At 40.7% G+C, this 14,551-nt stretch overlaps 1 long non-coding RNA gene across 1 annotated transcript in view; it reads left to right on the forward strand.

Moving 5' to 3' along the window:
- The window catches only part of LOC109266367 (uncharacterized), a 193,477-nt gene that overhangs the window by 23,841 nt on the left and 155,085 nt on the right, over positions 1-14,551 (forward strand). The gene's annotated exons all lie outside the window — the stretch shown is intronic.

Consider the following 14,551-nt stretch of genomic DNA (forward strand, 5'->3'; position numbering starts at 1 on the left):
AGGGATAAATCCCACTTGGTCATGGTATATGGTCCTAAACTGTTGGAAATAACAGGTGATACAAAAATCAACATTTATTTATTTATTTTATTATTTTTTTTAAATTTTTTTTAACTTTTATTTTTTTTGAGACAGAGAGAGACAGAGCATAAACAGGGGAGGGGCAGAGAGAGAGGGAGACACAGAATCAGAAGCATGCTCCAGGCTCCGAGCCGTCAGCCCAGAGCCCGACGCGGGGCTCGAACTCACAGACTGCGAGATCGTGACCTGAGCTGAAGTCGGACGCTTAACCGACTGAGCCACCCAGGCGCCCCAAAAATCAACATTTAAAAATCAGTTGCATTTCTATACACTAATAATGAGTTCGTTCTCTCCAAAAAAGAAAATTAAGAACACAATCCCATTTACAGTAACATAAAAAGAATAAAATACTTAGGAATAAGCTTAACCAAGGAGGTGAAAGCCTCTGGTGAAAGCAGGAGAAAGGAAGAGGTAAAAGCAAAGCTGGATGGGACAGCTCCGGTGATGTTCTAGGACACAAGTTAGTAATGGGTTCACAGACATCCAGGTTATATCCAGCTATAACCCATATAGCTGTTATATTCCTTAGTAAATATCAGATGTTGCATAATAAAAAAGACTGAGTATATCAACAAGGAGGTCACATTGTTGAGTCTAAGATTGGATCAGGCCGGTTGTCGATCAGCCTGGCTGCACCACAGGACCACAGAAGGAAGAGTCAGATCTCCTGAATAAAAATTTCTGATACAAGCTTCATTCAGGCAGGGGTATTTGATTCATTTACTTCTGCATCCCTGCACCTGTACCAATGCCTGACACCTTTGGGCAACTATACGTTAAATGAATGAAGGCATGAATAGGAATGAGCCATCCACACTTTACTAAAGCTTCCCGTGTGACTCTATTAGTCCATCAAATAAGACTCGCACCTTCCTCTCTCATGCGCCGTAGATCGTTCCTCCTGACTAACCATTTGGGAATCATTACACAAAAGCTCATTTCATGCATAAGGAACAACAATGTGTATCGTCACCTCAAAGGAAACTTTAAGAGAAAGAAAGGAGATACATACCTTGACAGAGATCATGGGAGATAGGCATCGTACAGAGCAAAATGTAGCTGGTCTATAGTCTCAGGGTGGCTGAGGCTTGAGGAAAAGAGAAAGGGAGGAATAGAGGAGGCTTCAAAGCCTGACCTGACAAGGGAAAACTCTGGTCTCCTGAGCAGTTACCTCTTTCCTTCTCCAGTGCAGCTCATTCTGCCCAGCAACACTGTCCTATTGGTCCCCTCCCTGACATGACACTTGTCCTGAAGTGTCTGCTCTCCTTGTTCTTTTTTCCTAGAAACTCCCAGGAAAGGGTGCCCAGCTCACTCTGTAGCAAGTTGCCTCTGTGTGCTGCTAAATGGAATTTCCCACAAATTCCATCATGTGGGAAAGACCCAGCTTTCAGTATTAACCATCTACTGCTGCATGACAAATTACTCCCAACTTAGTAGTTTAAGACAACAAAATGCTTATCTCACAGTTTCTGTACATTATGAATCTGGGAGCAGCTTAGCTGGTAGTACTAGATCAGGATCTCTCTCGAAGTGGCAGCCAAGCAATCGACGAAATCTGTAGTCTCTGAAGGCTTAACTGGGGCTGCGGGGACCACCTCCAAGCTCACTCATGTGACTCTCCAGGCGACGTGACTACAAAGGCCTCTCCTAAGAGGAGGTTTTATTCATAACCTAATCTTGGAAATGACATACGATTCCTTCTGTTACATGCTACTGATCACCCAGACCAACCCCAGTAAAATATGTGGAGTGGATTATACGAGGGTATGAATACCAGGAGACCCGGGTCATTGGGGGCTGTCTTTGAGGCGGGCTACCACTTTCCACTGATGGGCTTTTAAGTCATATAGACCCTTCAGTTAAAATGCAGGTGTTTACGGGGCACCTGGGGGGCTCAGTCGGTTGAGCATCCAACTTCAGCTCAGGTCACGATGTTGCGGTTCGTGGTTTCGAGCCCGGCGTCAGGCTCTGTGCTGACTGCTTGCTCAGAGCCTGGAGCCTGCTTCAGATTCTGTGTCTCCTTTTCTCTCTGCCCCTCCCCTGTTCACGCTCTATCTCTCTCTGTCTCTCAAAAATAAATAAATGTAAAAAAAAAAAAAAATTCAAAAAAACGCAGGCATTTACAGAGAGGGTTAGTATCTCAACAGGCCATTAGCTAATTAGCCGAGTAGCTGCCACTGTGAAAAGCGGAAAATAGGGAGTACTGTGTGTGTTGGGAGGTGGGGGGCAGGAGGCAGGAGGTGGGGTTGGGAAGGAGGGGCAGTGGGGAAGGATTTTTGTGGGAGGAAGTGTTAAGGCAGTATGATAATAGAGACACCAAAAAAGCAGGATCCGTCTCTGAGATGGGAGAGAGTGGGAGTGGGGAATGGAGAGATGTTCCATTCACTCTCTTTATGCACATCACCTACTGAGACCTTGGCGCTCTGCATCCATGGTGTCTGTGCAGAAATGGGGAAAAAAGCAGGTGCTGAGCCTCACTGCTGGTTAATTAAATGTTGCTTCGAAGGCAGCTGGTGGAGTATGTGCACTATATACTATCCTCAGCTTTTCCTAAATCACACATTTTAATTAACCTTCAAGCCCTTGCTGGGGCTTTGAAAGAACTTAATTGGCCTGCAGGGACTGGAACACACAACAGCCAGAAAAAGGCAACGTCTCAGTTGTTTTCACTCTGAGGACTTGTAAAATTGAAATTATTGTTTTATTTCATTCTTTGAAGCCCAGAGCTACGTGTGGATTCCTATTTGGAACTGGCAGAATCATCTCTGAATGCTTAAGTGAGGATTGCAAAACTGTATTTAAGCAGCAGCTACATGTGACTATGTAATACTTCAATCTTTCATGTATTTTGTGTCCTTGGGTTTACCATAAGAGTTGAACTCTCACTGGTTTTTTTTGTTTGTTCCCTGTTGGCTTCTTCCTGAGGATGGGAACTAGTTTGACCTGAATTTAATATGCAAAATTCCCGTGGGAGAAAGCTGAAATCAAGACCACTTAAGAGATTTCCAGATACTTTCAGTTTTGTCAGTCATAATTCTGAGAATCACAGTCAATGTGCAGACAGGCATACCTTGAAGATATTGCAGGTTTGGTTCTAGACCACCACAATAAAGTGAATATCACAATAGAGTGAGTCAAGTGAATTTTTCGGTTTCCCAGTGCATACACCTTAATGCTTACACTGTACTGTAGTCTACTAAGTGTGACATAGAATTATGTACAAAAAAACCAATGTGCACACTTTACTTTAAAAATACTTGCTTGCTAAAAAGGGCTAACCATCGTCTGAGCTTTCAGTGAGTCGTGATCTTTTTGCTGGTGGAGGGTCTTGCCTCGATGTTGATGGCTACTCACTGATCAGGGGAGTGGTTGCTGAAGGCTGGGGTGGCTGTGGCAATTTCATAAAATAAGACAACAGTGAAGTTTGTTGCATGAGTTGGCTCTTCCTTTCACAAAAAGTTTCTCTGTGGCACGTGATGCTATTAGATAGCATTTTACCCACTGTGGAACTTCCTTCAAGATCGAAGATAATCCTCTCAAACCCTGATGCTGCTTTATCGGTTAAGTTTATGTCATATTCTAAATCCTTTGTTGTCATTTCAACAACCTTCACAGCATCTTCAGGAGTAGATCCTATCTCAGGAAACCACTTTCTTTGCTCATCTGTGAAGCAACTCCTCATCCATTCAAGTTGTATCAAGAGATCACAGCCATTCAGTCACATCTTCAGGTTCCATTTCTGATTCTAATTCTCTTGCTATTTCCACCCCATCTGTAGTTACTTCCTCTACTCAAGTCTTGAACCCCACAAAGTCAGCCGTGAGGGCTGGAATCAACTTCTTCCAAACCTCTGTGAATGTTGATATTTTGACTTCTTCCCATGATTCATGAATGTTCTTAATAGCATCTAGAATAGTGAATCCTTTCCAGAAGGTTTTCAGTTGACTTTGCCCAGATCCATCAGAAGAATCACTATCTATGGCAGCCACTGCCTTAAGAAATATGTTTCTTAACCTGAAGTGACTCTTTGATCCGTGGGCTGCAGAATGAATGTTGTGTTAGCGGGCATGAAAACAACATTAATTTCATTGTCCATCTCCATTTGAACTTTTGGGCGTCCCGGTCCATTGTCAATGAGCAGTGGTATTTTGTTTTTTTGGGGTTTTTTTTGTTTTTTTTTTTAATGTTTATTTATTTTTGAGACAGAGAGAGAGCATGAACGGGGGAGGAGCAGAGAGAGAGGCAGACACAGAATCGGAAGCAGGCTCCAGGCTCTGAGCCATCAGCCCAGAGCCCGACGCGGGGCTCAAACTCAGGACTGCGAGATCGTGACCTGAGCTGAAGTCGGACGCTTAATCGACTGAGCCACCCAGGCGCCCCGAGCAGTGGTATTTTGAAAGAAATCTTTTTTCTGAGCAGTAGGTCTCAACAATGTGTTTAAAACATTAAATTCAGTAAACCATGTTGTCAACAGGTGTGCTGCCATCTAGGCTTTCTTATTCCACTTCTAGAGCACAGGCAGAATAGCTCTAGCAGAATTTGTAATAGCCTTAGGCTTTGCAGAATGCTAAGTGAACATTGGCTTCCACTTCAAGTTACCAGCTCCTAACACGAGAGTTGAGCTGTTTTTTGAAGCTTTCAAACCAAGCATTAACTTCTTTTCTCTAGCTATGAAAGTCCTAGATAACATCTTTTTTTCAATAGAAGGGTCTTTGTCTACACTGAAAATCTATTGTTTAGCGTAGCCACCTTCGTGAATTATCTTAACTAGATCTTCTGGATAATTGCTACAAGGTCCACATCAGCACTTGGTGTTTCACCTTGCACTTGTATGTTACGGAGTCAGCTTCTTTCCTTAACCCTCATGAACCAAGGTCTGCTGGCCTCAAACCTTTTTTCTGCAGCTTCCTCACCTGTCTAAGCCTTCATTGAATTGAAGAGAGTTAAGGCCTTGCTCTGGATTAGGCTTTGGTTTAGGGAAATGTTGCTGTTGGTTTGATCTTCTAGGCACACTATTAAAACTTTCTCTGTATCAGCAGTAAGGCTGTTTTGCCTTCTTATCTTTTGTGTGTTCACTGGAGTAGCACTTTTAATTTCCTTCAAGAACTTGTCCTTTTCATTCACAACTTGGCAAACCATTTGGCACAAGAGGCCTAGCTTTTGGCCTATCTTGCCTTTGGCATACTTCGCTCATTAAGCTTAATCATCTCTAGCTTTTGATTTAAAGTGAGAGATGTGTGACTTTTACTTGAACACTTAGAGGCCACCGTAGGGTTATCAGTTGGCCCAGTTTCAGTATTTTTTTGTGTTTGGGGGAATAGAGAGGCCCAAGGAGAGGGAGAGATGGGGAATGACTGGTGGGTAGAGTAGTCAAAACACACACAAATTTACCGATTAAGTTTGCCGTCTTATATGGGCACTCCAAGATAATTACGATAGTCACATCAACGATCACTGATCACAGATCACCATAACAAATATAATAGTAATGAAAAAGTTTGAGATGTTATGAGAATTACCAAAGTGTGACACCGAGATACAAAGTGAGAAAGTGCTGTTGGAAAAATTGCCATCAACCTCCTATTTGTAAAAAATGAAATACCTGCACGAGCTTTGCCTGTGTTTTGTTTTCTATACGAAAAGCAACTCCCAGCTAATTCTTGAAAACCAATAATATACAGAGATCAAGGTTATAGTAAACACTTGTGTGTCTTCAGGATAGAGAGGATGATTCTCAGGATAAAGCCAACAGAGCGAGTTCACCAAAGGGGTGAGCCAGAAACAGAAGAGCAGAGGGTCAAGAACTGGTGTGCTGAAATTCTGGAGGGTGAGGGACCAGCACAAGTGACTGGAAGGGGGAGACGTGGTGAGCTTGGGGATGCCAGGAAAGAGCAGTGAAGAAAATCAAGGGAAGCATTTCAAAGATAGGGTGATCAATAATCTCAAAACGTGCAGAAATATCAAGGAAAAAAGAAGAGGAAAGGCAGTTAGATATGAGAAAAATAAGAGATGGGAGTGACATGTTTCCTGTGTCTGACTGTTATTTTGTGTCAAAAGCATACCAAAGTCCCTTTATCTAGTGTGTTAGTTATCCACTGCTGGGTAAGAAACCAAGCCAGAAATTAGTGGCTTAAAACCCAAACCGTGTATTTGATTATAATTCTGTGCATTGGCAATTTAGACTTATGATTCTGTACCCAGTTAAAATGTGTGGGTTCCCCACCCCCACTGACACCACCAAGCAACTCTTTGACACCAGCAGGTGTCCTACTATTCTACTCAATTCTGGTACTATCTACACGGAGGTAGTGTCAGATCCCACAGGGTAAGGGCTCAGTCTTACAAGACCACCCATGCCCCCATCTGCAGATGTCAGTTACAAGTTTAGGCTGTCACCTGTGCTTCTGATACTGGCTATTATAGACTGGAGGTTCCAAGTACCCCCTTCTTGGGCTTGACTAATGTGCTAGAGTGGTTCACAGAACATTGTATTTACCAGATTATGGGTTTATTATAAGAGGACATAACAGGAAGAGCCAGATGGAAGATTTGTGGGGGGCAAGGTGTGGGGAAAGGGGGTAGAGCTTCCATGTCCTTTTTGAGAGCATGGCTTTCCCCCAGGACCCCCAACATGTTCATCAAGCTGGGAGCCTTTGGACACCATCATTTTAGGGTTCTTGGAGGCTTTATTACAGAGGCAGTATTGATTAAATCATGAGCTGCTGGTGATTGATTCAACCTCCAGTCCCTCTCCCTTCCCTGGAGATTGGCAGGGTGGGACTGAGAGTTTCAACTCTCTAATCACATGGTTCATGCTTGGAGCACCTAGTCCCAGTCCTTAGATGCATCCAAAGATCACCTCATTAATAACAAGAGACACCTTTATTTCTTGCATCACTTAGGAAATTCCAAGGCTTTTAAAAGGCACCAGAAGTGGAGTCAAGACCAGATAAATATTTCTTGTTATAAATCACAGTATCACAGTGCTGGACTCACCTAGGAAATTCTTCTACTTTTTTTAGTGTTGGCTGGGCTCATTCGTGTTCTCAGATAGTTGGTTGATCAGTTTGGGACTGGCTGGTCCTAGATGCCTTCATTCCCATGTTGGGATGGTTGGTATTGCCTCTTGGCTGGTCCTCTCACTTTCTGGTATAGCACAACCAGAAACTTTTGAAAGAATCAGTTTTCTGACTCTGCCATTTCATGTACATTATTATTATTATTATTATTATTATTATTATTATTATTTTAGACACACAGAGAGCATGAGCAGGAGGAGAGGGGGAGAAGGAGGGAGAGAGAATCTGAAGCAGGCTCTATGCTCCAGACTCAGCGTGGAGCCCGACATGGGGCTTGATCCCGTGATCCTGAGATCATGACCTAAGCCGAAATCAAGAGTCAGGCACTCAACTGGCTGAGCCATCCAGGTGCCCTCATGCACATTATTATTAACATGTGTTCACATGTCTGACTATGTCCTACAGCGGCATGTTGCTTCTATTCTATTAAGAAAAAGTTAATGAGAGCACCTGGGTGGCTCGGTCGGTTAAGCATCTGATTCTTGATTTTGGCTCAGGTCATGATCTCAAGGTTTTTGAGTGTGAGCATCATGTTGGGCTCTGTGCTGACAGCATGGAGCCTGCTTCAGATTCTCCCTCTGCCTCTGTCTCTGCCCCTTCCCTGCTGTCTTTTTAAATAAACTTAAAAAAAAAAAAGGTTAATTCATAAGTGAAGTGAACACATAATGGATAAGTAATCTAAAGAACCCTGACCTTGGCTTAAACCCAGATTCTTGCTTCCTGACCCATAGGTACCATCTTCCTTTTCTTGTTCAAGGAGACAACCACTTTACTACTAGCAATTTTCTGAATCTTTGGTGGCTGAGACTGGGTTAGAAGCAGACCTTTGCGCTTCGTTGCATCAGCCAGAGACCTTCACTTAAGGTTACAGGGGAGACCATGCACTTTGCAAGATCAATGGGAATGAACCCATTGATCTATGAAGGGCCTCCAGTCACTGGATTTGAGCTCCTCTCTAACCTCCATTCCCTTTACCCATTTCTTTCTTCTTAATATTCCAAAGAATGAATGTTACGTGAGTTACGGTATGTGTGGATTGCAATTGATTCGAAAGGATTTACTTCTCAACGATGCCCCGAAAAGGGAATATTCAGACTTGACAGGCATCACATCTTCCTTCAGCATCGTCATGAAAAGTTGGGGTTCAGTCCTTGGCGAACAATTTCATAATCAAAAGCTGGGAGTAACTTGGCCCAATAATAAGCCACGATGACAAGAGAAACAAAAGATGCAAGGGGAAGGAAAGAAAAGATCTAACTCTATCCTGAACTCCTGTTTTGATCTAGGCACTGAGGTAGGCACGTAATCCACAAGCTCTCACTTTGCTCCAGAACTATGGGTAGGACAGCTGCTTTAATCCCAGTTTCACGGGTGGAAGAACCTGCAGCTCAAACAGGTTAATCACTGGTCTCAAGCCACACAGCAAGTACTTGATGGAGCTTGGGTTGTGACTACATTTTGATTTCAAAGTTCGTGTTCTTTCTGTTTCACCAGAGTAATAGATTCATCTTCACAAATAATAAAGTCTCATTAAGAAAATCATGTTCTTCATGTTGTGCAGGGTTCTTTTGTTTTCTCGTAGTTTAAGTTTCATGTTCTATGAATTCTTGAATCCATGATGGTTTAAAGTATAAAGGCTGTCATGATATCCTCTACGACTATTTAAATTTATCCTGACCTAGAGTGTTTTCTTCCTTTTTTAGAAACTGATGATCAGGACAGACAAAACATGCAAATGCTAATCAGTCCATTTGGATTGCTAAAACAAATTTATAGTTTTATTTTTCCAAGGGACATCAGTTGCCTGTGTTATCTGCATCCACCACCATTCTTGGGAAGAGATGGTCTTGGCCTGACTACCTTATAGCCTCCCCTGATTTTGGGAAAAGAAAAAGAAAACCATAAAGGAAGGCCATGCAAAACCCTGGGGAATTCATTTCATATGAGTGCAAACATCTCAGAAATTTCATTCCAAGGAAGAAGAAAGGTCATCTTCGGAAAACTTTAATTGATTTTGCTTATTATTGCTAGCAAATTGGGAAGCTAGGAAGGAATTATCTTTGTCACTTTTGTGCCTCTGTTTAACGCTTATTCAGGCTTCTACTCAGGCTGTCTAATTGGTTCTCCGTTTCATTACAAAAAAAAGAGAGATGCATAAACCTGGGCAGTGATTTTGTTTCCAGTTCATAAAATTGTTTAGTTTAATTGTAAATGCATTTGTGTCTCATGATTTATGCATCTGAGATATTTGCCCTAAATCTTCAATGTATCTCCAGCTTCAGTGTAAGAAGCAAGTCTTCCTATTTTTCTACCTTGTCATTTCTCCTGTGTCCCTAAAACCATGCTCACCAACCATGGACTGTATTGAGAGAGGGGAAATGTACAATAATAACTAGAAATGGTGTTCTTGGAGTACTTACTGTGTGCCTGGCTTTGGAATTAGGCTTCTTGTACCTTCACTGAATCCTTACCACACCTCTGTGGGATGGGTGCTATTAACCCCATTTGACAGACAAAAGACTTCAGGTTCAGAGAGGTTAAGGCAGTGGCCAAAGTCAAACAGCTATTAATGATGAAATTGGGAATGGAAACTTGTTCTGTCTGACCACAAACTCAACTCTCAACTGCTTTACTTGCCTCTTTAAGGATTTTTAAAAATTAAACTTTTAATTTTGAAATAACGATAGATTCACATGCAATTGTAAAAAAAAAATACAGAGAAGATACTTTTACCCTGTTTCTCCAATAATGTCTTACGAACTATAGTACCAGATCACAGCCAGGATATCGGCATTGCTACAGTCAAGCTACAGAACGGTTCCATTACAAGGATGCCTCTTGCTGCCTTTTACAGCCACACTCCCTTCCCTCTTGTCCCTAACTCCTGGCAGCTACTATCCTGTTCTTCATTTGTATAATTTTGTCCTTTCAAGAATGCTATATAAATGGAATCATGCACTATGTCACTTTGGGGGACTGGCTTTTTAAACTTATTACTAGTCATACCAAGTATTTTTTTTTTATCACAATAGAATGAAACTAGAAATCAATAGCTGAAGGAAAACTGGAAAATTTACAACTGTGTGGAAATTAAACAACACCCTCTTAGACAATAAATCAATCAAAGAAAAAAAATCACAAGGAAAATCAGAAAATATCTTGAGACGCATGAAAATGAAACACAATATATCAAAATATATGGGATATAGTGAAAGCAGTACAAAGAGGGAAGTTTATAATGGTAAATAAATCCATTAAAAAAGAAGAAGAATTTCAAATGAACAGCCTAATTTTACACCTTGAGGAAAGAGAGAAAGAAAGAAAGAAAGAAAGAAAGAAAGAAAGAAAGAAAGAAAGAAAGGTTGGAGTAGAAACAAGTATAACTGAGAATAGAAAAACAATACGTAAAAAATAACAAAACTAAGAGTTGTTTTTTTTTAAAAGATCACTAAAATTGACAAGCGACTAAATTATCTATGACAAAAAGGGAGAAGATTCAAATAAGTAATATCAGAAAGGAAAGAGGAGGGGCGCCTGGGTGCTGACAGCTCAGAGCCTGGAGTTTGCCTCAGATTCTGTTTCTCTCTCTCTCTCTACCCCTCCCCGGCTTGCTCTCTGTCTATCTCTGAAATGAGGGGTGCCTGGATGGCTCAGTAGGTTGGGCATCTGACTTCGGCTCAGGTCATGATCTCACTATTCATGAGTTTGAGCCCCTCGTTGGGCTCTGTGCTGACAGCTGGGAGCCTGGAGCCTGCTTGAGATTCTGTGTCTCCCTCTCTCTGCCCCTCCCCTGCTCGTGCTCCTCTCTCTGTCTCTCTCTCTCTCTGTCTCTCTCTCTCTCTCTCTCAAATATAAAAAATAAAACATAAAAAATATTTTTAAAAATTCATTGAAAGAGGAGACATTGCAACTCACCTCACAGGGAAAACAAAGATTATGAGACTATGCCAACAAATTAGATAACCTAGAAAAAATGGATAAATTCCCAGAAATCTACAACATACCAAGACTGAATCATGAAGAAATAAAAAATCTGAGCAGATCTATCACCAATAAGGATTCTGAATAAGTAATCAAAAACCTTCCAACAAAGAAAAACACAGCATCAGATGGCTTCACTGGAGAATTCTACCAAACTTTCAAGAAGGATTAATGCTAATTTTCCTCCAACTCTTCCAAAAAGTTGGAAAGGAAGGAACACTTCCAAACTCATTTTATGAGGCTAGTATTACCCTTACCCTGATACCCAAAAATATTATAATAAAAGAAAGCTACAGACCAATATCTTTGGTGAATATTAATGTAAAAATCCTCAGCAAAATAATAGCAAACTGAATTCAACAGCATATTAAAAGCATAATACGCCATGACCACTGAGACTTATTCTTGGAATTCAAGAAGGCTGCAACATACAAAAATCAAAGGTAATATACCACCTTAACAAAATGAAGGACAAAAACCACATGATCATTTCACTTGACACAGAAAAAACAAAATGACAAAACTCAATACCTTACATGATAAAAAAACACTCAATAAGCTAGAGTAGAAGGAAATAACTCGATATAATAATGGCCATGTAAGACAAGTCCATACCTAAAGTCATATTCAATGGGGAAAAACTGAAAGCTTTTCCTTTATAATCAGGAAGAAGGCAAGGATGCCCACTCTCGCCATTTCTGTTCAACACAGTCTGGAAGTCCTAGGCAGAGCAAAGGGACAAGAAAAGGAAATAAAAGACATCCAAATTGGAAAGGAAGAAGTAAAATTTTTGTTTGTAGATGACATGATTTTATATGGAGAAAATACTAAAGATTCCACACACACATATACATAAAATTGTTAGAATTAATAAATAAATTTAGCAAACTTACAGGATACAAAATCAATGCACAAAAATCAGATGCATTTCTATACACTAACAATGAACAATCTAAAAAGGAAATTAAGAAAGCAATCCCATTTATAATAGCATCAAAATGAATAAAATGCTTATAAATAAATTTAACCAAGTTAAAAGACACTGAAAACTGCAAAACATTACTGAAAGAAATTAAAGAAGGCACAAATAAATAGAAATGTATCCCATGCTCATGGATTAGATGACATAATATTGTTAAACTGTTCATACTACCCTAAGTACTCGGTAAATTCAATGCAATATCTATCAAAACCACAGTGGCATGTTTTGCAGAAATAGAAAAAAATTTTAAATTAATATGGAATCTCAAGTGATCCCAATAGCCAAGACAACCATTAAAAGGAACAAAATTGGAGACCTCACATATCCTGATTTTAAAACATATTACAAAGCTACAGTAATCAAAACAGTATGGTATCAGCATAAAGACACACATATAGACCAATGGAACAGAATAGAGATCCCAGAAATAAAACCCCATGCATATGCTCAAATGAACTTCAAGAAGAGTTCTAAGACTATACAACGGAGAAAGGACAGTACCTTCAACAAATCGTGTTGATAGCCACATAAAAAAATAACGATATTAGACCCTTATGTTACACCATATATAAAAATTAACTCAAAATAAATGAAAAACTTAAATGTAAGACCAAAAACTGCAATAACTAGAAGAAAACAGAGAGTAATCATGGCATTGGCTTTAACAGTGATTTCTTTCTTTTTTCAGCCTTATTGAGGTATAATTAATAAAATTATCAATTCTAATGTTCTGTTTGAATAGTTAATTTGAGTTTTAAAGCTCAAAGAGGCTTTTTTCTTTTTAAATATTTTTAATGTTTTATTTTTGAGAGAGAGAGAGAGAGAGAGAGAGAGAGAGAGAATAAGCAGAAGAGGGGCAGAGAGAGAGGGAGACACAGAATCCGAAGCAGGCTCCAGGCTCTGAGTTGTCAGCATAGAGCCGAACTCAGAGCTGAATGCAGGGCTCGAACCCACCAACTGTGAGACATTGACCTGAGCCTGACTCAGACGCTTAACCGACTGAGCCATCCAAGTGCCCCAAAGAGGCTTTCTTAAAGTTAATTTTCTTTATCTCATCTTAGGACCTTTGAATGTGGAATAGTTCAGTGTTTTAGAGAGTGTGTGTGTGTGTGTGTGTGTGTGTGTGTGTGTGTGTGTTTAGCTTCATTGAAGTATAATTGACAAATAAAATTGTAAGATATTGTGAAAGGATTCCCATCATTGAGTTAATTAACACATTAATTTCCTCACATATTACCTTTTTTGGGCAGAGGGGAACATTTAAATTCTACTCTTTTAGCCAATTTCAATTATACAGTACAGTGTTTATTAACTAAAATTGTACAGCGTATCTTCAGACCACATTCATCTTATAACTAAAAGTTTGTACTGTATTACCAACCTCAGCGTATTCTCCCTCCACAACTGCTGGCAGCCACTTTTCTACTTTGTTTACAGGAATTTGACGTTTTTTTCTTTTTTTCTTTTTTAGATTTCACAGTTGCTAGATGCTAGGCAGTATCTGTCTTTCTGCATCTATTGATATATCCTTAGAAATTTTCACATAGTTCTATACCAGGTCAGGATATTTGGATGTTTGTATACAAATGGAAATTTGATTTTGACAACTTGAATCCTATTGTCCTGTTTCCTTGCCTGTTAGCTTCATTGCCTTCCATTATCTCCCCCAAGAACTTTCTGGCGCTATTCCAAATGAGGGTAGACAAATTTCTGTGAATGTGCAAGCAAGAAGTAGTTTTTCTTTTCTTTTCTTTTTTTAATTTTTTTAACGTTTATTTATTTTTGAGACAGAGAGAGACAGAGCATGAACGGGGGAGGGGCAGAGAGAGAGGGAGACACAGAATCAGAAGCAGGCTCCAGGCTCTGAGCCATCAGCCCAGAGCCTGACGCGGGGCTCGAACTCACGGACCGCGAGATCGTGACCTGAGCTGAAGTCGAACGCTTAACCGACTGAGCCACCCAGGCGCCCCTAGTTTTTCTTTTCAAGTTTATTTGTTTATTTTTTTGAGAGAGAAGGGGTGTGTGTACCTGGGGTGAAGGGGGTGTGGCTGGGGAGTGAGGGGCAGAGAGGGAGGGAGGGAGAGAGAGAGAGAGAGAAAGAGAGAGAGAGAATCCCAAGCAGGCTCTGCATTATCAGTGGGGCTCAAACTCAGGAACCATGAGATCATGACTTGAACTGAAATCAAGAGTTGGATGCTTAACTGACTGAGTGGCCCAGGTACCCCAGACAAGAAGTAGTTTTAACAGTGGCCTGCGGGAGATCACATGTTCACCATCAGCATTTTCCGCCATGTCTCAGCAGCAGGTGTCTGCACAGGTGCTGGGCCAGCCCAGCCTGTGCCTTCTCAGGGGGAGGTTTACTTTCCTCCTGTGCTTGTCTTTATGAAACAGGTGCAGTTCTGTTTGAAGGGAGAACCTTAGGTAAACA

This window comes from Panthera pardus, unplaced genomic scaffold, assembly GCF_024362965.1.
Source record: "Panthera pardus isolate Hobbes unplaced genomic scaffold, ASM2436296v1 HiC_scaffold_16, whole genome shotgun sequence".
Lineage (NCBI taxonomy): Eukaryota > Metazoa > Chordata > Mammalia > Carnivora > Felidae > Panthera > Panthera pardus.